Genomic DNA, 22,709 nt, shown 5'->3' on the forward strand with positions numbered 1-22,709 from the left:
AACTCACCAAGCCAGAATCATCTACCAGTATTGAGAAAAATGGTGATGTTTCGATGTGGAAAATATTTTTACTCTGTTCATAAAGTGTGAGGTTTGCTTGAAGTCAGATTTTTCTACAAAATGTAGTTTCATTTTGAAATTCTGTTAGTAGTGGATATACTGTGTTATTGTTTAATGCACTTTCTCTCCTTTTCTCTTGAATTTGTAGATCAGAACAATAAATGGGAAAGAAAGGAATTGTAGATTGCTGTGGTTATTTCTTAATTACCCCAAGGAATTTACTATTTAAAGAGTAAAATTAAGTATAATAAATTTTTTTAATATATCCTTGCAAATCAAAAGTAACGTTGTTTTAAAGACAGCTTCCCTTATGTGTGCTAATTTATTACCAGCATTAGGGGACAGATTTCATGTGTTTTCTGTGAGATGGCTATTTCCAATTAAAACAGAACCTAAACTAGAAATTCTGGTTCGTAGGTATTAGTACTTAATAAGTAGATAATGATTGCATACTCTTTATTCTGGCATTTTTGGTTGTGTATTTATGTTAAATTGAATTAAATGGCAGCTGGTATTTATGGAGAGAAATAGATGCACATTTCTAAGAGGTTATTAAAATTAGAAGGCAAAATGTAGACCCAAAGAGACCTGGAAGTTCAAAACAAAACAAAAACTAAACCCTCATAAAATAGAAATTTCTGTAAACTGTGGACTGTGTAATTGAAAGTAATATATAAACAAAGCTACCTTATTACCCCTGACAAATATACTACATTAAAATCTTTTCTAGTTGCTCGTCTTTTTGTGCAAAAGTGTCAGATGTTCTGTTGTCTTTTAGTTCTTCAAAACTTTATCCATTAACTAAGCCAACTTAAACTTTTTGTAGCGTAAGGATGGGAGGAAGAATCAATTTTTAAAAACTCTCTTATCAGTTCAGTCTTTTTAAAGTCCCTGTGTTCATTTTAGCTCTTTTTAAAATGTCCGTCTTGCATAACACTGACTTTGAATCATTTTTTAGCTATTTTATGCCAGAATTCCTCATGAGAAACCTTAAATTTATTGTGAAAATTAGGTTATTTATAATGTGCATGCTGTATTCTGAATCCTTTTTCTAAAATTCTTACTTTTCAGGGACTTTGTTCTTTGTTTGGTGCTTTGATTGCACTCCGTATCATCGAGTCGCCTGGAAGTTGTGAATAATAAGCAGTTTATTACCAAGCTATCTGGTGAATAAACTGTTTCCGCTGTGAGCAGTGTGCTTATCTTTTACAATCCATTTACAAGTGTCACTTTTTTGTTAACTGATATAATATTTAGTATCTAGATGAGCTTTAGGAGGAATTTTTAAAAGATTGATTGTCTCCAGGACCTTTCAGTCTGCCAATAATATTTCTAGTACTTTATCATAATAGTACTATTATTAATATCGCTAATTAAGGTAAACTTGAATAGAATGAGAGCTGAAAAACTCTTGTTTTATTTCATTGTATTAGGCTGAAATTCCTAAAGGAAATAGTCCTAGAGATATGTTTGGGAAAAATCTAAGTTAATGGTCATACATTACATAGAACTTTTCAAAGTGATGATTATGGCAAATACACGCTTATCATACAAGGAAATACTTTTTAATAATCTAGTGCTATTTAAATAATAATGCTTTTGTTTATTCTCATAATCAGAAAATTCTTCCTCAATTACGTTTCATGATAGAGCATAGAATTAGACTTTGCTGATCATCTATAAGCATTATTTTTGAAGTAGCATGGAATTATACTAGCTAAATTTGCTAGCATGACACTATTTCCCTACTTTTATAACATTTGCAGTTTTCTCTAATAATGAGTAAAACACAGTGGTACATATAGGGTGATAGACTGAATTTATGCTGATACTAATCTATACCCTGAGAGTCACTTTAAAAAAAGACAGCATATTTTCTCATTTAAAATAAATTTTATCCACTTATGTTAAGAAATTGGTTTTTTGAAGAACATAATTTTGGACATTTAATGAGTTTAAAATAAATTTAGATTAGCTATAAATATGCAAACATCAGACTTTATAAGAAATGTCATGTATACTGTCTTTCTTCCCTCTTGCATTTTATTTATTTACATTCCTTATCACACATCTTAACCTCCTACAGTTGGGCTTCTCCACTATAATTCCATTGAAAGGCATTCTTTCTTAGATTATGTGACCTCTGATGGTTAAACCTGTGAAACTTACCATCTTTTATCCTACCCAATATTCCTATCATGTCAATCTTCTTGGCCCCACTCTCTTGAAGTACTTTACTGTGGTTCTCTGTTGCTATGCTATATCCTCACCATTTTTCTTTTCTTTCATTGCTCTCCTTTGGTTGGTACCTCTTTTTCCACATATTCCTAAAGTATAAATGTTCTCCTGGGTTATGTGATTAGTTTCTTATTCTTTCTAAAGAAAATCCAAACTTTATTTTTTAGAGCAGTTTTAGGTTCACAGCAAAATTGAGCAGAAAGTCGAGTCCCCACATACCCTCTGCCCCAACACATGCACAAGCCCCCAGCATCCAGCGCAAGAGTGGTACATTTGTCAGGGTGCAAGAACCTACGTTGGTATAAGTAGAAGCCAAAGTCCATAGTTTACATTAGGGTTCACTCTTTGTGTTGTACATTCTATGGGTTTTGATAAATGTAAATGACATGTGTCTACCATTATAGTATCATATAAAAGAGCTTCACTCTAAAAATCCTCTGTGTTCCACCTATTTATCCCATATAAAAGAGCTTCACTCTAAAAGTCCTCTGTGCTCCACCTATTTATCCCTCCCTCCCCCCAGCACCTGCCAACCATTAATCTTTATATTGTGTCCATAGTTTTGCCTTTTCCAGAATGTCATGTAGTTGGAGTCATACAGAACGTAGCCTTTTCAGATTGGCTTCTTTCACTTAGTAATATGCATTTAAAGTTCTTCCGTATCTTCTGATGGCTGTATGGCTCATTTATTTTTAGTGTTGAAGATATTCCGTTGTCCAAAGGTACCACAGTTTATTTATCCACTCATCTACTGAAGGACATCTTGGTTGCTTCCAATTTTTGGCAATTATGAACAAAGCTGCTGTAGACATCCATATACAAGTTTTTGTGTGGACATAAGTTTTTCAACTTCTTTGGCTAAATACCAAGGACTGTGATTGGTGGATCATGTAGTAAGAGTATGTTTAGTTTTATAAGAAACTGCCAAACTGTTTTCCAGAGTGTCTGTACCATTCTGCATTCCCACCGGTAATTAGCATTTCTGTTGCTCCACGTCCTCGCCCGCATTTGGTGTTTCGTTTATTGTAGGCTTATCTCTTCTAATTTCATCCATTCCTATGACATCACCTATCATTTATGTCCTAATGAGTGCCTTCTCTGCCCTTCCACTTGGATATCTAATGTCTCCTTGACCTCTGAAAGTCTGAAACCAAATCCCTAATTTGACTCCCTCAGCCTTCTCTCCTCTCTGGGAAGAGGTCAGGACCTGAGTCAAACACCATTGACTGTATAACTTACCATTTATTCTCAGTTATATTCTCCTTTGTTTGCCTTTACTATAGAAGCTGGAAAAGTTAAACACTTTCTCAGCCTTTCTTTTTGCCAATGAGACATAGGGGAAGTCTGTAGCAGGGGTGGGAGGAGAAACTGGAGTGTCTCTGAGAAGATTTTGTTTTCCTGACATAGGACAGATGCTGCAGGCACCATTCCTTCCTCTCTTACTACCCTGAGCACGCACTTGCTGCCTGGAACTGCAGCAGCCATTTTATGGCCAGGAAGAAAACACCGCGAGAAGCTGGCCTGTGACGTCATTGAGCCCCTTAGCCAGCGAGCCGCTTTGAGAACGTTAAGTACCTTTACCCTGACTTCTTTTTCCGGTGACTGAAATGGTGTGCTGTGTTTTAAGTCGTCTTAACAGTTTTCTGTTATTCACTTACAGATTAATCAATTAACGGTACTACCATACTCCTAGACATGTAGGCTAATATAATTGACATTATCGTCATATCCTTTCAACCTCTCACCCACCTCAAAACAGTTCAGCATCTGGTCTTGGCAATTCTGCAATGGTGACTTCTTTTATGTTTTTCTCTCTTTTTTGTTATCCTACTTCTACCCTGTGTCAAATTCATGACGTAGATAATAATAGTACCCTCCTAACTAAGTTTTCTGTCCTCAGTTTCTCACCTCTCTCATCAGTTGTCACACTTCCATTAGTAGTCATTCTAAAACACAGGTGACACTTCAGTGAAAAACCTTCACTAAGTCTTGCATTTTCAGCAGTGTAAGAAAATAGAGATATCCCAAATAACCCTCCTGGTAAAAAAAATGGAAAAAGATGGCTACAATTTATATTGTAAGAATATTGTACAACAACAGTTCTGAGAAAGAAGGAAGATAAGGAATCTGAAAAGGCCTGAAACAAAGTGGAAATGGAAAAAAGAAACATGGGAAATAAGTGCCTGAAGCCTTTCAGCCTCAGTGCGTTTGTCAAACCTTGGTGAATTTAAGCTTCCATTTTAATGGCTGCAAGGGCAAGGCATGCGGGAGAGAGAGCCCAGAGCCGATGTAACCCAGAGAAGGTAATGGGAGGGCCTCTCCTCAATCTGGTATGTTAGATGGCAGCGCCGTTAGTGTTTAGGTGAACAGGAGTCAAGCCCTTCGAACAAAATGAAACAGCTAAGGAACTTGACTTTCTTGACTATGAAGGGGGAAAAACATCTTTGAGAATCCATGCTCCACAGCCAGCGTTCAGGCAGGTCTAGAGCCACACAGGATGCCTGAATTCTTATTATCTGTGTAGTTCTAAAGGCTGAGGATCGAATCTGAAGTAAGAGGGGCCCAAGGACAACAGCGAAAGCAAGTTACCTTCATATTAGGCCTCTAAGATTTCGTATAGATAAAATTTCAAAGACCCTGAACTATCAAAACACACATAAGAGAAAAAAGCACTTCTCATGAAAGTCAGTAAAAACATAAGCAGCAGAATCATACACTTCAACAAATGGTTCTGAAATTCTAATTATCAGTTACAGACTATAACATAGATCTTCAAGTAATATCTGAAACAGATGCTGGAAAATAAGAGCAAGGAAAGTGACTAAAAATGATCAAGTGGATTTGGGAAAAAGCTAGATTGAATTTACAGAAATTTTTAAAAAATAATTAAACAGCACATAGGTTGAATAGCAGATTACACACAGTTTAAGAAACTGTTAGTGAACTGGAAGATAAATCCGAACCAAGTATGGAAATGGAAGCCAGAGAGATGAGAAATGAAAAATATAAAAGAGATATTAAAAGACACAAAAGAGTGAAAATACCTAAAATAAATCTATTTGGATTTCTAGAGGAGATGACATAGGTAACAGGGAAAAGGCAAGGTACAAAGAAATAATGACTGATAATCTTCCAGAATTGTCAAAAGACCCAAACCTCAGATCTAGGAATACCAAATGAATTTCAAGTATCGATAAATTAGAAAAAACTGCAGAAAACCAAAGTTAAAGAAAAGCTATTAAAAACAACCTTTAGAGGGGCTGGCCCCGTGGCCGAGTGGTTAAGTTTGCGCGCTCTGCTGCAGGCGGCCCAGTGTTTCGTTGGTTCGAATCCTGGGCGCAGACATGGCACTGCTCATCAAACCACGCTGAGGCAGCGTCCCACATGCCACAACTAGAAGGACCCACAACGAAGAATATACAACTATGTACTGGGGGGCTTTGGGGAGAAAAAGGAAAAATAAAATCTTTAAAAAAAAAAAAAAAAAACAACCTTTAGAAAAGACACATTTCTGAAAGAATGGCAGTTAGACTCAGTGACTTCTCAACAGTAATAATGGAACGATATCTTAAATAAACTGAGACAACAAGGGGAATAATTCCTTAAATATAGAGAGAGGAAATAACTGTTATAAACAAGAATGAAATAATAGATAAATTAAAAACTTCAGTTCTTTTCTATTAATAGTCTCTGGAATATAATCCAAACCTCGTAAGTGTGGAATTTAGGACTCCACATTGTAGTTTTGCCCTGCTTCTTTCTTTCTTTCTTTCTTTCTTTTTAATTTTTGGAACCATTTCTCTCCCTATAGTCTTGGTAAACCCCAACCATCCCCCCGCTACTTAGGGTTTCCTAAATGTGTCATGTATTTTAATTTCCTCTGCTCTTTACTTCTGTTATGACTCTATTTTAATTCTGTCTCGAATGGTAGTTGATTGCTTACGTGTCGTCTTCCCTTAAGCAAAAACTTCTTGAGCATAAGGGATCTTAGTCTTTTCATTTTGCTCTTCTCTTGGAAGTTAGCATGTTGTTGAGCTCATATTACACAGTCAGTAATTTTTTAAATCAAAAATGAGTTTTAATCAATTGTAGTTGAAGTCAACACGTTTATTGATTATTTACTAAGTTCAAGGCATGGAGGACATGGAACTATGCTGGTGTAAGATTCATAATCACTAACTGTGCCCAACTAAAACTCTCTAGAAGGATTTCTATTTTGTGCTAAAGTTGCTTCATTCATGGATTGAATAATACAGTATCAGGAATTCTAGTTTTTTTACTGTTGGCTTAAAAACATTGATAGAAGAGTTTCTGTTTGTTCATTTTGCCCTTTGCTGTTTAGAGTTCACTGCAGAATAAGCTCTTTTAAAAGACTTTTTTAAAAGCAAGTACTATTCATTGCACTTGATAGTAAATAATAATATAATTTCTTATCATGAAATCGTCTATTGAGAAGTGTTGTTAGTCATTTTCCTATATCAGCTATTAAAATGTACTGTCTTTGATATGCCCAGATCATACCACCCTTCTCCAGTCAGTGGGATATGGCTTTGGATGGTTTTCTAGTGGATAACTCTAGTTAGAATTTAGAATTTAAAAATCCTGAATCTCCCACTTACTAGCTGTATAGCATTGGGAAAGTAGATTAACTTCTCTGAGTTTTGGCTCCCAGACTTGTAAGATAATGAGAGCAGAGACACTGTTACAATTGCTACAATGTATCGACAATCTCTTTATAAAGTATGATGCATTATGCCTATATTCCATATGGTGTGGTAGTAGAAAGAACGTTAGGGTAGGTGTCACATACCTCTTTTCTTGTCCTTGCTCTGCTGTGAACAAACTATATGATCTTTGTCAAATCATTTTATATCTTCAAACTGAGGAGGTTGAATAACATTCAAAGTCATGTAAACTACAAAATGTGATTTTTATGAATTTGCAGTGTCGTATCAGAGTTTTACTCATTTATTAAACAATATATGTTTATGAGATGGTCTGAATTCAGGCCCACATAGATTCTGAAATAAGGGAAGAGTAGTCAGTTTCAAGCTAGTATGGTCATCTATAGGATGACCATATAATTTATCTTTAAGACATTTTTGAGAGCAAAAGGTAAATGATCAATAATTATACCAAAATAACAGGATCATAGCTATAAAAGGATGTCACAGGGACCCTTGTGGTGATGGAACAGTTCTGGATCTTGACTATGGTGGTGGTTACATCAATCTACATGAGCTAACATTGCATATAACTACACGGGCGCACACACACATACACACACAAAGTGCACATAAGCCACCTCTCACCACTTCCTCTGCTACTGCTATCCTTCAAGCTTCCATCATCTCTTGCCTGGATTATTGCAAAATAATGTTTCTATCCTTGCCCTCCTCTATTCTCAACACAGCCTCAAGAATGATCCTACTAAAATATAAGTTGGGGGGCTGGCCCCGTGGCCGAGTGGTTACATTCGCGCGCTCCGCTGCAGGCGGCCCAGTGTTTCGTCGGTTCGAATCCTGGGCGCGGACATGGCACTGCTCGTCAGACCACGCTGAGGCAGCGTCCCACATGCCACAACTAGAAGAACCCACAACGAAGAATACACAACTATGTACCGGGGGGCTTTGGGGAGAAAAAGGAAAAAAACAAAATCTTTAAAAAAAATATATACATAAGTTGGATGACATTACTCCCTGCTAGGAACCTTTCAGTGGCCTGCCACTTTACTCAGGGCATAAGCCTGCAAGACCTCTTGATCTGGCCCTCACTTTCCTCCTTGGCGTCATGCTTCGCTTTAGTCACACTCCTCTCTTGCTGGTCCTCAAACCCACCAGGCATGCTTTCATCTCAACGCCTTTGCACTTCCTGTTCCTACTTCCAAGGAACACTGTCCCCAGATATTCACACAGCCCACAATATTATCTCCTTCAAGTCTATTCAGATGCCACCTTCTCAGTGAGGCCTCCTCTGACCAACCTATTATAAATCTCAGCCCACACCCTTACAAGCATTGTCTCTGTCACCCTCCCTGCTTTTTCTCCAAAGTACTTCATCATCTAAAAACTATATATTCTACTTATTTATTATATTTATTGCCTGTTTTCCTGGTAGGAGTGAATGCTCCCTGAGGTCAGGATTTTTGTTTACTTTGTATACTTCTGTACCTACTGGTGATAATAAAAATATTTGACAGTAAGTCAGAGATACTGACCAATCATAACAGATGGCAGCTGTTAACATTTTGTATGGCTGTACCTGTGCATACCAGCTGAAGACCAGCTCTGGCTTTATCTCCTACAAATACACATAAAAGCCATCAAATAAATATCTGTTGAGTGAATTAATGTCACGCATGCAATTTAGTGTCCTGCTTTCCCTGCTTAGCACTTGAGAAGCGTTCTCCAGTACTCCTGCTCTATAAATATCACCTTCATATTACCACATACTTGGCAATGCCCAGATGCCCATCACTTTCTTAACTCTTCCCTTAATGTTGAATATTTAGGTTTCTTGCGATTTTGCCCTCTTACAAACACTGCTGTGAAAAATATTTTTGTGTAAATATTTAACCACCTTTAGCAAACAAATTTGATTGTTTTCAAATTTTTATTTTTAATAAAGCACAGAGTTTTGAAAGCCGAATGGTTCTTTAAGGGTTGTAATAAAGGATAGCGGTTGGCTTCTTCATCTTACTTCTCCTGATTTGTGCTCCACAGAAGAAATCACTTTCAACTCTTTTAGCAATTTCTTCTGTATCTGCACTATATTTCTCAATGAAAAGCTTATACCATTTTTTTTATTTTTTTCATCTTTAGTGATTATTGACTTCCTACTGTGAAGTTGAAGGTGTAGCTTTCTCATCTTTTTGTTAGGTCAATGTTTAGTATTAACATTATTGTAATATTCATAGCAGACCGTAAAATAAAGTATTTTTCAGACATCCAGGAAGAAGTACATTGTATATCATGACCAGTTAATATGCAAACATATGAATATAAAACTAAAGCAAAATGTAAGGAAATAATATATACTCTAATGACGTATTTGCACTCAGACATTTTAAATTCTTTTCTGCTTAATTTGTTTGACTCATGCTGGCTGTGACCCTCTAAGTTAGCCGTGCTGGAAGACAGATCTCCCATGGGTTCTTCGTGTTTCTGCAGGTCTTTTGGGCAGAGGCACTAATGGCCTTTCTTCTGAGCTATGTTTTAAAAGATACTTGTTTAGTGAGCAGCCTTGAAGTTAGAGCATCTCCCTCTGAAGCAGAGGGCAGATTTGCTCACTGTCCAGTATAAGGCAGACACTGCCTCTCTCTGAAGCAAAGATCGGCAGGTGTGCCTGCAGCATATTATAAAAGATTTGGCTTCCCTAAGCTCAGAGTTTTTCAGCCGTGACACAGTCCCACTGTGTGTGCCACCTGGTCCCCTGTGGGAGATGGGGGGCAAGGGCAGCCAATGCAGACAGGAAGCTTGTGTTGTTTGTGCTGCTTATTTATTTGAAGTAAGTGACTTCTCTGTCTGTGACCCAGAATTCTTGTGTCTTGTGCCACATGCACGAAACCGGCAGGCTAATTTGTTAGTTTGCAAGTAGGATACAAATCTCAGACCCTTCACAGTTCTTGAAAAACCACATTTCCTGTGTTTTTCAATATTTGTCTTCCTCAGAATTATTGTCTGGATTTTTAGTTTGTTTTTATACTGTGTATCTATCACTAATACATCCGTGTACTCTCTACTAGACGTATAAATCTCTTGTGAATACATTCAGGTGTATCAGGTGACCTAAAAACGTGACCCTTTTCTGTGGAGGATCTGAACTGATTGTCCACAGGACGTCCCGGGCCTGGAACCTGCCTTCAGTGCCGTTCCGTGGATTCCTTTAGTTTCTCCTTTGTTGGGCCGCTGGTTTCCTGGATCCCATTTGTCCTACTTGCATTACTTTGTCCTACTTTGATTTTGATGGAGCACATTCTCTAATAGTTTCCTGAGAAAGGATACATACGTGAGAGGTAAATGTTTCGAGACTATATATTATTTCTTCAGGATAGATTTCCAGAAGCAGAGCACTTGAATAACAGTACAGACATTTAAATTCAGATTCCTGGACTCAACTCCAGGATTACTGAAACCAAATATTTGACAACAGGACCCAGAAATCTTGCACTTTAATTTTATTATTTTAAAAACTTTTTAAAATTAAATTTCTTTTTAAAAATTTACATGTTCGTTAAAACCACATTGAGATGCCATGTGACGGCTAATGAAATGGCTAAATAAAAAAACACTCACAATACCAAGTATTAACAGGATGTGGAGAAACTGAATCTCTCAGATACTGCTGGTGGAAATGTCAAATTATACAGCCACTCTGGGAAACAGTTTGCCAGTTTCTTGTAAAGTTAAACATATACTTACCATACAGCCTAGCTATTGCACTCCTGGGTCTTATCCCAGAAAGTGAAAATTCATGTCCACAAAATCATGCATACAATGTGCATAGCAGCTTTATTTGTAGTTGCCCAAAATGAGAAGGAAGCCATATATCCTTCAGTGAGTCAGTGGGTAAACGTCTGCACAATAGACTGTTTCTCAGCAATTAAAAGGAATAACTTATTGATACATGCAACAATTTGGGTGGGTCCCAAGGGCAGTATGTTGAACGAGAAAAGCCAATCTCAAAGGGTTATATGCATATGATTCCATTTATATAACAGTCCCAAAGTGACAGAATCATTGCGACAGAGGGCAGATCAGTGGTTTCTTGGAGTTAGATTGAGGAGCAGAGTATGACAGTTAAAGGGTAACAGGGAGTTTCTTTGTGGTGATGTAACAGTTCTGTATTCCGACTTTGTAGTATTAAAATGTCATAGAATTATGTACCAGAAAGGAAGGGAGGGAGGGAGGATGTTAAAACAGGTGAAATCCAAATAAGGTCTATATCTGAGTTAATAGCCTTGTACCAATGTCAGTTTCCTGGTTTTGACAGTGTACTGTGATATCTGATATATCATCAGGAGAAGCTAGATGAACGCTACACAGGAACTCTCTGTACTCTTTGCAAGTTCTCATAGGTCTTGAATGATTTCAAAAGAAGTTATTAAAAAATTATACATGTTTGGGGCCAGCCCGGTGGCGCAGCGGTTAAGTGCGCACATTCCGCTTCTTGGTGGCCTGGGGTTCGCCGGTTCAGATCCCAGGTGTGGACATGGCACCGCTTCACAAAAGCCGTGCTGTGGTAGGCATCCCACACACAGAGTAGAGGAGGATGGGCATGGATGTTAGCCCAGGGCCAGTCTTCCTCAGCAGAAAGAGGAGGATTGACAGTAGTTAGCTCAAGGCTAATCTTCCTAAAAAAAAAAATTATACGTGTTCACCACAGCCAGTGAAAAAAATGCAAAGATGCATAGAAAACTTCAATAATATCCTCTTTCCCCTCTCACAGTTTGTAGACCTGCCAAATTAATCTTGACTTGGAATTACAATAGTGTCTATCCCTGTCTTTTACCTAATTTTAGTGGGAATGAATGGATTTGCACCAATTAGGTTGATATTTACCATGGAATTTTATATTTTCCTTCATAATTTAAAGTCTCAGTGGCATAGTTCTAATATATGGGTCATCTCTGAGTCTGGTTTTGTGATTGCTTTGTCTCTTGATGTTTTCTCTTTGTTTTATTTTGCTTTGCTTTTCCTTTTTATATGTCTCATAAGTTTTTATTGCATGCTAGACATTGTGAGTAGAACAGTGGTTCTTCTGTCAGGCCAGTAGTATGAGCACTGAGTTGATCTACTCAAGAGTTGAGCTGGATTTGGTTTTGTCTTTGCTGTGGTTACTGTCAGTGCATCATAGGTGACAAACTGCTGTAGTAACAGATTCCTGTTCCTTATGCTCAGGATGGAAGCTCAGTGCTGGAGGATTTCCCTCAGTGTTCATGCTCCACCCTTGGTTTTCAGTTGACCCAGTATGCTTGCACTTCAGAGGGCATCTCACTCTATACTCTTACCCTTCTCCCAGCAGTAAAATGTTTTATAGTCTGGTGTTGGGGCACTGAGAGTTCTCCCCTTGAATCTTAGGCAGTCCCATTGTGATTGGGCTTTGAGGTGGGGCTTTCTCAGAATCACTTTCCATGGAAGCCAAACTCTGCATCTAATGGTAGTATAGAATCGTGGACTCAGATCTGTTTCCTGCCACTCACCCAGGGATAGAGGGAGTTTTACCTTCTGCCATTCACAAGCAGTGGGTTTTTCCTGTGCCCTAAGGGTTTTGCTGCCCCTCTCTCAGCTATATAATGCTTTTGCTCTATTCACAGAAGGGTCTGGGCAAGAGGTAGGGAGTGGGGCTGGGGGATTTTGCTCCTGTCCGTAGCAGCAGCAGATCCCCTCCCCCGTACCTCCTGCATGCTTGCATCACCAAGGGAAGCAATCTCTGGTCTCCTACCCTGCCCTTGATAGTTCTCATGAGCACCTAGTAAAGATCTGTGGGAAAGAACTTACCAGGAAGTGCAAACCCCCTTTTGTGAGGGATTTCCAAGGGTTCTGCCTGGTAGCTTACTGTTCTTCCCATGGTCTGCCCCAGATGAGCTAATCCGTGCATCTCATTTCTCCTTAGCAGCTGGTCCCTCCTTGAAATTAAGACTTTGGTTGCCCTGTGAGCTTAGCTCTCTAGTGAGCTCAAAAAACGTTATGACTTTTGCTTATTTAACAGCTTTTCTTATTGTTAACGTGGAGTGATACTTGTTCCAGCTTTCTGCATCCTAGGCATAATCATTACATCTACTATTGGATTTTGATATTGTTTTGTCATAAGTAGTTTCTTTCTAGAATTGTTTTTTAAGTTTTTATCAGTAGATATAAGAAATTTGAGTTATTGATGTTAAACAATTCCTTGAATAAACTGTTGGATTTGATTTGTCATTGTTTTCCTGAAAAGTTGAAAATTATATTTGTGGTAGTCTACCCTCGTATAGCTCATATATACTGAGTGCCAGGCACTGTTCCTAGTGCTTTGCATATATGAAGGTATTTAAACCTGAAAGTGATCCTATGAGATAGGTGACACAGCTGTTCCTAGTTTTAAGAATGAGTTTGAATTTTTTTTCATATGTTCAAGGGATGTGTGTGTGTGTGTAAATATAAATAAATATATGTATTTGTTCATGTTTTTTTCCTCATTTTTTTCTGTTTGTTTTTGTTTGCTTTCTCTTGGTCCTTTGTTCCTCAGTATTTTTTTTCTTTTGCATTTTACAGCTTATTGATATATATTTCATATACCATAAAATTTGCTTATTTAAAGTATACATTTCAGTGTTTTTTAGTATATTCAGAGTTGTTCAACCTTCATCACAATCTAACTTTAACACATTTTCATCACCCACCAAAAGCATCCCATACACTTTGACTGTCATTCCCCGCTCACCCCAACACCCTTCCCCTAGTCCCAGGCAACCACTAATCTACTTTCTATCTCTTTTAATTTGTCTAATCTGGATATTTCATATGAAGGAAATCATAGAATATGTGGTCCTTGGTGACTGGCTTCTTTCACTTAGCATAATATTTCTAAGCTTCCTTCATTCTATAGGATCTCTCAGCACAGTCGTCCTGAGGTATCCGTGGAGGATTGGTTCCAGAGCCCCTGCGGATGCCAAAATCCATGGATGCTCAAGCCTTAGTCAGCCCTCCATATCCATGGCTTCCACGAATATAGAGGGCTGACTGTACTTTATTCCTTTTTACTGATACATAGTATTCATTATACAGATATTGCTATATTCTGTTTATCAGTTCATTAGCTGATAAACAGTTAGGTTGTTTCTACTTTTTGGCTATTGTGAGTGAGTAAGGCTGCTGTGAACATTCATATATACTTTTTTGTTTGGATATATGTGTTCACTTCTCTTAGCTATATACCAAAGAGTGGAATTGCTGGGTTGTATGATAAAGCTATGTTTAGCAGTTTGAAGAATTGCCAAACTGTTTTGCAGAGTGGCTGCACCCTTTACATTCTCCCCAGCCCTGTGTAAGGGTTCCGAATTTGGCAGATCCTCGCCAACACTATGTCTTTTGTATTATAGCCTTCCTAGTGGATGTGAGGTGGTATTGCATTGTGGTTTTGATTTGCGTTTCCCTAATGACTAGTCATGTTGACCATCTTTTCATATGCTTATTGGACATTTGTACATGTTTTTTGGGGTGTTCTATTCAGGCATTTTGCCTGTTTTTGAATTGGGTTATTTGTCTTTTCATTGCTGAGTTAGAAGATTACTTTGTATATTCTGGATACAAGTCCCTTGTCAGATATATGATTTGCAGATAATTTTCCCATCCTGTGGGTTCTTTTCGCTTTTTTGATGGCACCTTTAGCAAACAAAAGTTTTACATTTTAACATCAATTTATCTATTTTTTTCTTTTGTAGCTTATGCTTTTCGTTCTGATTTAAGAAAGCTTTACCTAACTCAAACTCCCAAAGATTTACATCTGTGCTTTCTTCTAGGAGTTTTATAGTTTTGGCTTTAACATTTAGATGTATGAAAAGATTTTGAGTTAATTTTTGGGTATTGTGTAATGTAAGGGTCCAAATGCTTTCTTTCACAGTTGTGTCTGCACCGCTTGTTGAAAAGAGTATTATTTCCTCATTGAATTGTCTTGACACCCTTCTCAAAAGTCAGTTGACCATAAGTATCACGGTTTAATTCTCGATTCTTAGTTCTATTCCATTGATCTGATGTGTCTATCCTTAATGTCGGTACCCCACTATACAGATTGCTCTGGCTTTGTGGAGGGCGTGACGTCAAGACCTATGAGTCCAATAACTGTTCTTCGTTTTCAAGATTGCTTTGGCTGTATCAGTTTTGATGTTAATGTTACTAGCTTAACAAATGACATAAACTTCTACCTTTAACTGTGGTCTTGAGAAGCTTAAATTACATTGGAATGATCTTACCTTAAGTAATAAATAAAATCCAGTTTTAAAACCATATGGTCTTGATGCCTTTTTATGACAGTGAATTTTTAACTATCTTTTCAGTTGTTTCAATATATCCATCTAGTTTTTCCATTTCTTAAGTCAATTTTGATGGTTTGTATATATTGCTAGGAAAGCACTCCATTTTCTCTAACTTACCAGATTTGGTGTCATAGAGTTATATATAATTCTCTTAATTTTTGAATCTCTTCTACTTCTGTATATTATCATCTCATCTGTATTATGGCATATATTTGCTTTCTCTCTCTCTCTCTCTTTTTTTTTCTTATTCAGTCTTCCCTGGGGTTTATCTATTTTCTTTTCTTTTCTTTTTTTCTGGGGCTGATTCACCCTGAGCTAACATCTGTGCCAGTCTTCCTTTATTTTGTATGTGGGTTACCAACACAGCATGGCCATCGATGAGTGCTATAGGTCCATGTCCGGGAACTGAACCCGGGTCACCAAAGTGGAACATGCCAAACTTAACCACTAGGCCATGGGACCAGCCCCATATTTTCTTTTAACAATACGTTTTTTGGCTTTATTTATCCTTTCAACTTGTTAAATTTTCCATTTCTGTTTACCTTTATACTCTCTTCTTATTCTAATTTTTAGAAATTAATTAGCTCACCCCAGTCTTTCGTTTTTTTTAGTAATAAAATCTAAGGCTACACGTTTGACTCTGACTATACTTCCAACTGTGTCTCTCAGTTTTTTGGAGAATCAAATGTTAATTTTTTTTTCCTAGTTTGTTTCTATTTTGATTTTTTTGTTTGATTCAGGGTAATTTAGAAAACATAATTTAAATTCTTATTTTAAAATGTATTAATATTTTCTTTCTTGACAAGTAAATAATCAACTTTGTTTCGTTGACTAAATAAACAAATTACAGTCTCTGTTCACAGACCATGAAGTTCAATATATATTCACTTGAACTCAATTCTCACATTATTCCAGTCCCCTATATCTAAGCTTCCCAGTATAGTTGCATTTTTATAATTTTCTCATATTTCTAGGAATTTCTGGCTTTATGCATTTGTCTGCTCTATTCTTTGTTACGTAGATGTTTATGACTATTCTGTCTTCTTGGGCTGTACGTACACACTCCATCATTATGTAATATTCCTCTTTGGACTGTTTGAAGCTTCATACCTTTAAGTCTGCATTTTTTGATACGTATATCAGCATTACTGTCATAGTTTGTTCAGGCTCTATAACAAAATACTGTAGACTGGGTAGCTTATAAACAACAGAAATTTCTCACAATTCTGGAGGCTGGGATATTCGAGATTAAGGCACCAGCATGGTAATGTTTTGGTGAGGGCCCTCTTCCTGATTCATAGCCAGGACCTTCTCCCTGTGCCCTCACGCGGTCGAAGGGGTGAGGGAGCTCTGTGGGGTCTCTTTTATAATACTAATCCTGCTCCTCGTGAAGCCTCCACCCTCATGACCTAAGCACCTCCCAGAGGCCCCACCCCCTAATGCCATCATCTTTGCAGGCAGTGTTTTAACGTATTTCTGGTGATAAAAACATTCAGACCATAGTAATTACTTTGTTTTCTTTTCTTTTCCTTTCTTTTATATTTACCTATTGTAGCAGTGCTGCTCAGCAGTAATTTTACCACTTGGCTTTTTCATCTTTCACCTGATTTTTGTAACCGTGGTTGTCCTGTAAAAAACCAGCTTTCCTCCATCCTCAGATGTGGTTTGGTTGGAGGTGCTACCACTGTGGTCTCAGGCCTGACAAATCAGAATGTCCTACTCCCTTGGCCACAGCAATTTTTTCAGAAACAGGCACATGTACCGTTTGAAGCCAATGATTCCAGGCTTTTTTCTCTATATTGTTAGGAATATATTTTAAACAAAATTAGAGTAACTTACCAGTATGTCATGAAACTCTTTCTGTATCCATAAATATAGATCTGCTCCATCCATTCATTAGCTCTGTAGATCCTAGTGTTTGAGACATAACATTTTATTTTCTCTCTCTCCTATTTTACAACACTCTGGTTCCAGCTTTTCCGTATCATAAGCAAAACTTTGATAAGTACTTTTGTGTGTACATCTTTGCCTTGGTGCATAAATGACCATACGGTGGAAAGTATAGTGGCAGGAAATTAGTTTGAGAAGTGAGAGAATGATTATAGTTCAAATCACTGAACTGCATAGGAGGATTCAGAGGTCAGATTTAGAAGAAAATGAGAGAACAATAAATGGAACAATAGTGAATTCCAGCATTTGAGTGGTGCACAAAAATAAATGGTTCACAAAGGAGACTGAGAAGGACCAGTCAGAAAGATAAGAGGGTGACCACAAGATGGTGTTATCAGAATTCAGAGTAAAGTAAAATCCCATGAAGCAGGTGGTTCACAGTCTCAAATCCTACAGAAAAGTCAAGATCAAAAGTGTCCCTTTGATTTGGCGATTAGGAAGGCAGTGGTGGCTTTGTCATTGCAGTTTCAGGTCAGTGGTTATGGTGGAAGCCTTGAATCTAGTAAATTGCACATTAAATGGAAAGTTCAAAAGTGGAAAAAAATGTAGGTTATTTTTGGAGGAGCTCTTTTATGGTGAGAGTGTAATGGGAAGGTAGCATTGTGAAGATTTACGAGAGTGTAGCGAACATTTTCTCAACCATCTTCCTTTTATAAGAAATCTGATGTGTAGCTGTGTAAGCCAAAGCTGGCTAGTGACAACCTGTGTGGCCCGGTACAAAAAGACTGGTGGGTCAGGACCTCCTTTAATAATTTGGAATTGGGAAACGGAGAGGGAACGGGCCAGTCAGCTTTGGGTGCTGAGCCAGGCCATCCTGAGGTAGGCTTAGGGCCAGGTCGGCTGCTGTGGGCCGTGTAGAGTCTCAAGTTATGAAGCAGCCAGTTGGAAAAGTTGGAGCCCATGTGTTAACAAAAAAAAAAAAAAAAACACAAAAATCTGAGCAAGGGAGATGGAGAGAGATGCTGCCCTCGTTCCTAATGGCATTCTGTTCGCATGCCAGGCTTTATCTTCCACACAGTAAATTTTTTCTTGAGAAAGTGTCTTTCTTTACAAGAAGCACTCTCAGCCAGACCAGGTTTATGGTCTTTGCATACCAAACGGGGAATTTCTATAACAGCACTCCTTGTAGGCTCTCTGAAATGAACAATTACACTGAAGAGTGGCTCTGTGGATTACAGCACCAGGTATAGTGAAATCATTAAAGCCTCGGTAAATTCATCTAGTCCATCAAGACACAATAAAAAGTGGTGGGGTTTGGATGAAACAACTTTGAACTCTAACCTCTTACACGGAAGGATACTGAATTACTGTGGGAAACTTCTGTGGAGATTACCAATGGCAAACCACACAGGTAGTACTGGTGAATACTTGCATTTAATTGCTCCTAACATTGATTACTAGTGTTTTCGTAATTTTGAGTTTCATAATGTTTTAGGAACTTGATATTTTATTTTTATAAATGTGATAAAATATAAAATTACATTGCATGCTTCCCTGTCTTATACAGTTTGCAATAGGCAAAAAAATTAACCAAAATAAGTACTTGAATGAAGACGTGAACTTTCAGTAGGAGACTGAATTTTGGCACACCAGGCCGATTCATCACGTGTGCTGGCTTTAGCTAGATCCTGGAAGCTTTCTCCAGTCTTGGTACCCCCTGGTCTTTGGACCTGGTATTCCTCTGACTGAAAGGCCCTACATTACGTATCGCCCCACATCCTTTGCCCATCCTGTCTTCAGATTGGCCACAGTCCTCTTGTCTGTGAGCAAACTGGAGAGGGATTTGGTTGGTAGAAATTGTTTTAATAACAAAGTGAGCACTGATCTGAAAGAAATGGGGAATGTCAGAAACTCTCCTGGCCTCTGCCCACATCAGCAGCACCCTTGGTGCTACTTTCCCCTTCCTTCTGCTCTCACCTCATTGTCTCCTCCCTTTTTTTCCTGATGGATTGATCTTGGTCTTACAGTGACCAGGAAGAGGTGAAATAGCAGATGTGCATGATACATTGTTGGAAACAATGCCCTGGGTACCTTTAAAAGCAGTGAAGGTCCTCTGGATTGGTTGTTAGGTAATGAGTATAAGTTATTGTTTCTCAATAGAGGCATGTATTAGAATCATCAAGAGAGTGTTTTCAGAATAACAAATCTTGGCCTGACCCAAAGCATACTGAATTGGAATATCCTACACTGAATTTGGAAGCTTGCTGACATAGACTGTGTTTGGATGTAAAATAGGGACAAAATATTTCCCCAACCTTCTTTTAGGCCTATGGATTTTTTGTTTCTGAAAATAATACTTTTGTTTTCTCCCAATTGTGCTTTTTAATTTTAGTTCTGTTTAATTTTCTACTTGATATCCATATTGGGCTGATGGCAGTATTTTGGTGGCATTATCAGTTTTATGTCTTTTTTAAAGTGCTTTCTTGGTATTTTAGGGGTAAGCCGGATTAGGCTACCTAGAGATTTCTGGTCAAATAAAATTTTTCTCTTTCATTTTTAGCATTTCCAGTAACCAAATTCTACATAAGGTTGTACCTAAGAGTAAATTGGAATAAGTGACATATTAAATTCTCTTGTGAGTTGCAGATAATAACACTGTGAAAAGTGTAGTGCAAAAAATTCAGGTGGTTATGTAAAATACTGTGAAATGTGATCTGATGGATTTTTAAAAATTGCATGTTCTTTCTAAACTAAAAATATGTACTTAAAAAAACAAATTTTAGATTATCAAGTACAATTCATTTGCTTCGGCTACTAAGTAAAAATATTTCGGATTTGAGACAGATGATGCAGTTAAGTCCTTCATTAGAGATTACATAAAATTCTCAATAAAAGTGACTATTTAACAATGTAGTTTTCTGTACCAAGCAAACCCTTATTCTAGTAGCATTTTCGATGAGTGTTTTTTCAGACATACAGTTTTTAGTGTGCATCTACAGAACTTTAGCAAGTACACTTATTATCAAAAAAACTAACATTCACAAATTGATGTAGCTATGTTATGCCGTCTATACCAAAATGACTTTATTGTGTTGGTTAGTTTTTCTGTTATGTTGATGCATTAAAACAGATATTAAATTTTATCATTAATTCAGCGCCTGGTCTCTCATCAAATCCCCTTAATTACAAATTGACTCCAAGGATTAGACAGCATGGATTTTAATTTTAACTGAAACAAAAAAGCCATCTTGAAAAAAATCACTCTTGCCTAGTGACTCATAGGCACATTTTTAAAGATTCTATAATTTATTGCTTAGTATTTAAAGTTCAATACAAAAAGCGTATCACCAACATTTTTACTCTATTAATAATAATATATATTTTAGAATATATTTCATAGCCTTAAAAGAACTCTGAGTATTTTCAGATGAATAGCACCCTTGAGACTTTTGATAACTGGTAACCCTTTCTTTAGAAAATGTTGACTTTGAATCTTGCACAACCATAACTGCATCTAAATGACGTTTATATTATCTTACATTTCTATTTCCTTAATAATTTCACAAAACCTTGCAGTATAGTTTTATATATTCCATGGAAGTGTTTCCAGTATAATCCAATATCTTGTTTCCAGTATTATATGTATTTTATGGTTATTCTGTTAAATCTTCACTTCCTTTTGATACTTGGTATTTCAAGTCCAGAATCATTTTTGTGCCTTCTACCCCCAAGATATATGAGCATTTCTGTCCTTCTTTCTAAAGGTGCCAATTTTTAAGTGGAATTTTATCACATAAATTAGTCATTTTAAATACTAGAATGACTATTTGTTTTTACTAGAAGAGGAGGATAATGAAATTGTCATGATCAAAGTGATCAAAAAGTACACGTGTCCACTATATTTTTGCTCCATTATATGATGATCACTTTTTAACTCCAAGGTGCCTCTTCAAAAATTAATTTGTTTTTCTCAATAGTTTCTGGAATCTAACTTGTTTTAGTCACTTATGTTGATTTTTATCTAGATCTCTAAGTTTTCGGATAATCACTTTACTTTTAGAAAGACCAAGAAAGAATTTCTAATAAGCCCTGAATATTCTGAGGTAAAACCATTTGTTTTTAATTAATTGTTGTGTTAACTACCTTCACCTTTTGAGAGGTTGTAAAATATAAGTAATAGTATTCTTTCCAGTTAAGGAAATGTTGCATATCTTATATTTTTGTAAATTTGAATTTTAAATGGCATTCCTTTCCGGCTTTTACTGCTGTTGCTGTTAAACTGGATTTTTATATGCTGAAAGATATTTCGCGTCCAAATGCACTCAGCTCATGATGGCAGAGGAAAAAATAAATTGCCTAGAAACGGATTGTTTACGTAATATTAGATGGTAATATAAACCAACAAAAGCAAGGAAATTAACTTCTAAGGCTGACACACTGCCCTTTCCTTGCTCCTTTGTGCCTGCAGGGATCATGTATGTGTTGTAATACCAAAGAACAGGACTCAGTTAGGATCTGTCAAACCTGATTCTAAATTTCTTTACTTTGTTGGCTTATGTCACAACTTAGCATTATTATTTTGTCCCTTAATGCTATATAATGTCCTTCACATGTGAGATGAAGCAATGCATGGGTGGATCTGAAAAAGATGGTAAAAGTTTATTTGCTTTTCTCTGATTCACAGTTGATTGCCTCTGAGTAGCCAATATCATGCAGCTCTCATAGTCTCTACATTTTGAGAAAAGGTGTAATACAAAAGAAAATTATAAAATATCTGAGGAAATTTTTGGAAAAATGTATATATTGATATAAAATATTATTCAGTCTTAAGTTTTAATCCTGTTGATTAATTTTTGTTTTATCATTTTGAAAGGCAGATAACACTCTTTATAAAAAACTTAGAACAATTAGAAACTACTGGTGTTTCACTATGAATAATCAAATGCACAAGTAGGATTCCACAGACCACTTCTTCATGCAATGTGTATGTGGAATTCTGAGGAATTCTGTAACCCTCCCAAAATATCAGTTCCCAAGGTTAGCTTGGGAACCAATAGAGACTTGGCCAGTCTCTTAGCAACACCTGTTTCTTGATGATTGTGGTAAAATGTAAATAATTCACTCACTATTTTTATAGTCATTAGTTAGGTAGTAACTCATCAACTGTCAATGAATTTTATCCTTGCTTCTGGTGGCTGTTGTATATAATTATAGGAACTAAATGATATTTCAGTATTAGAGAATTGGTTCCATTTATGAATAGGAGTTCCGTGTCTGTAGCAATTTGGAAGTTCTTTAGCTTTCTGTTTTCTTCTGTGAACGATGATTTCTACCCCTATAGGCATCCATTAGGGCACAGTTTTCTAAAAGAGAATTACATATTTTCAAGTTTTGAATTTTTCTAAGTCCAAGTCTTTCCTTGCGTGGTAACCAAAGGTCCTTGACTACTTTTTTTTTTTAGTGTTCTTGTTTCTGATTTGTATGTTAAACTTTATAGGAACAGATCAGA

The 22,709-nt window shown here is 36.9% G+C and overlaps 1 protein-coding gene across 13 annotated transcripts in view; it reads left to right on the forward strand.

Moving 5' to 3' along the window:
* MIPOL1 (mirror-image polydactyly 1) overlaps positions 1-22,709 on the forward strand; it is a 303,533-nt gene that overhangs the window by 148,649 nt on the left and 132,175 nt on the right. The window lies entirely within an intron of this gene.

The sequence above is a fragment of the Equus asinus genome, chromosome 2, assembly GCF_041296235.1.
Source record: "Equus asinus isolate D_3611 breed Donkey chromosome 2, EquAss-T2T_v2, whole genome shotgun sequence".
Lineage (NCBI taxonomy): Eukaryota > Metazoa > Chordata > Mammalia > Perissodactyla > Equidae > Equus > Equus asinus.